We start from the raw sequence: 2,713 nt of genomic DNA on the forward strand, positions 1-2,713 counted from the left end.
ATCAGCAACCCGTCTTTTTTACTCAGACCCATACCAGAGTACTGTGTTTTCAGCTGCTGTCACTGATTCAAATAGGTGTATGTTGAAGGCAGGACGGAGGGGTAAGTGGAAATGGAGTGAGACTGATTCAGGACGGGAAAGGAACCCGCGATAGGGTGGTGGGGTTCAAATGGTTCAAATGGCTCTGGGCACTATGGGACGTAACTTCTAAGGTCATCAGTCCCCTAGAACTTAGAACTACTTAAACCTAGCTAACCTAAGGACATCACACACATCCATGCCCAAGGCGGGATTCGAACCTGCGACCGTAGCGGTCGCTCGGTTCCAGACTGTAGCGCCTAGAACCGCTCGGCCACCCCGGCCGGCGAGGTGGTGGGGATCGTTCCAAAATTATAGAACGTGTAATTATGTAAAACTTCTCGTTGAAATGCGAGGGTCACTCCAAAAGAAATGCACACTATTTTTTTAAAACCTATCTTTTATTCTACATGGGCAGCGGCCTTGCCGCAATGGATACACCGGTTCCCGTCAGATCATCGAAGTTAAGCGCTGTCGGGCGTGGCTGGCAATTGGATGGGTGACCACTCGGGTCGCCATGTACTGTTGCCATTTTTCGGGGTGCACTCAGCCTGGTGATGCCAATTGAGAAGCTAATCGACCGAATAGTAGCGGCCCCGGTCAAAGGAAACCATCGTAACGACCGGGAGAGCGGTGTGCAGACCACACGCCCCTCCTATCCGTATCCTCAGCTGAGGATGACACGGCAGTCGGGTGGTCCCGATGGGCCACTTGTGGCCTGATGACGGAGTTCGTTTATATTCTACATGTTTGAAAGTTTTACATTGTGTAGATATATCCTTTAGGAACAATATTTTCATTTTTCCACATAATTTCCATCCCTCTCAACTGCCTTACGCCAGTGCCTGTATACCCGCACGGTAAAATTCTGGACCAACCTGTTGGAGCCACTGTTTGGCAGCATGCACAAGGGAGTCACCATTTTCAAACCTTGTTCCACGAAGAGAGTCTTTCAGTTTCCCAAAGAGATGAGCCGGCCGGAGTGGCCGAGCGGTTCTAGGCGTTACAGTTTGGACCCGCGCGACCGCAACGGTCGCAGGTTCGAATCCTGCCTCGGGCATGGATGTGTGTGATGTCCTTAGGTTAGTTAGGTTTAAGTAGTTTTAAGTTCTAGGGGACTGATGACCTCAGCAGTTAAGTCCCATAGTGCTCAGAGCCATTTGAACCATTTGAACCAAAGAGATGATAGTCACATGGAGTCAGGTCAGGACTGCAAGGCGGGTTTTTCAGTGTTGTCCATCCGAGTTTTGTGATCGCTTCCATGGTTCTTTGACTGACATGTGGCCGTGCATTGTCGTGCAACAGCAAAACATCCTGCTTATGTCGATGTGGTCGAACACGACTCAATCGAGCTTGAAGTTTCTTCAGTGTCGTCATATATGCACGAAAATTTATGGTGGTTCCACTTGGCATGATGTCCACAAGCAAGAGTCCGTCGGAATCGAAAAACACCGTAGCCATAACTTTTCCTTGGGTGAATTTGCATGATGCCACTTCATCTCTGGTGAAAAATGATGGAGCCATGTTTCATCCCCTGTCACAATTCTTCCAAGAAATTCATCTTCACCGTTCTCGTACTGTTCCAAAAGTTCGCTGCATACCGTTTTTTTTTTTGTTTCTTTGTGAGCCACTGTCAGCATCCTGGGAATCCACCTGCCACAAACCTTTTTTAACTCCAACACTTTCAGTATTCTGCAAACACTTCCTTCCCCTATCCCAAAGTAGCGTGCCAATTAGTTCACTGTGATGCGTCTGTCAGCAGTCACCAATTCGTTAACTCTCTGCACATTGTCTGGAGTTTGTGCACTACGAGGCCTGCCGCTACGAGGACAATCCTCATTATTGCCGTGCCCGATTTCATCACGCAACCTGCTTGCCCACCGACTAACTGTACTCCGATCGACAGCAGCATCTCCATACACCTTTTTCAACCTCTTGTGGATATTTCCCACTGTCTCGTTTTTACAGCACAGGAATTCTATGACAGCACATTTCTTCTGACGAACGTCAAGTGCAGCAGCCATCTTGAAGACATGCTGTGACGGCACCACTCACGGGAACAGGTTGAACTAAGTTTGAAAACAAGCGGGAAGGATGCATCTACACACTGTAAGACTTTCACACATGCAGAATGAAGACTGAATTTTTACGAAAAGAGTGTGTATTTCTTATGGAGTGACCCTCGTACTAATAGTGTAGAACGGCAAAAATAGTGAATTTATGGGGCGGTGGGGGGTGGGGGTTGCGGGATTGACATCGCGCAAAGAAGGCTTGGGACGCAAAATAAAGTAACAAAAACTGAAGTAACATCTGAAGATATTCAAAGTGCGAAACTTTGAAAGATGGCATCCCTGTCACTATCCCTTTCAACCCCCTCTCCCCACCACCCTCCATTCCTTCTTTGCTCATTCTCAAACCCCCTCCCTATCACTCCATTGAATAATTTCACTATTTTATATCCTACATATATTACACATGCCCGTCGTTCTACATTATTAGTGTTTCAAAGAGAAGTTTTGCGTAGTTACACGTTCTATAACTTTAGCACGAACTGTCCTGTTAAATTCAGGCCTTTCCCACCACCTCTTACCTGCTTCCTTTCCCCTTCCCCAGTCTTCCTCACTCCATTTCCACT

General features: G+C 47.4%; 1 pseudogene; it reads left to right on the forward strand.

The window, feature by feature from the left end:
* Nucleotides 1-491: 491 nt before the first annotated feature.
* LOC124623513 lies at nt 492-609 on the forward strand (annotated as a pseudogene).
* Nucleotides 610-2,713: the final 2,104 nt, after the last annotated feature.

Source organism: Schistocerca americana, chromosome 7 (assembly GCF_021461395.2).
Source record: "Schistocerca americana isolate TAMUIC-IGC-003095 chromosome 7, iqSchAmer2.1, whole genome shotgun sequence".
Lineage (NCBI taxonomy): Eukaryota > Metazoa > Arthropoda > Insecta > Orthoptera > Acrididae > Schistocerca > Schistocerca americana.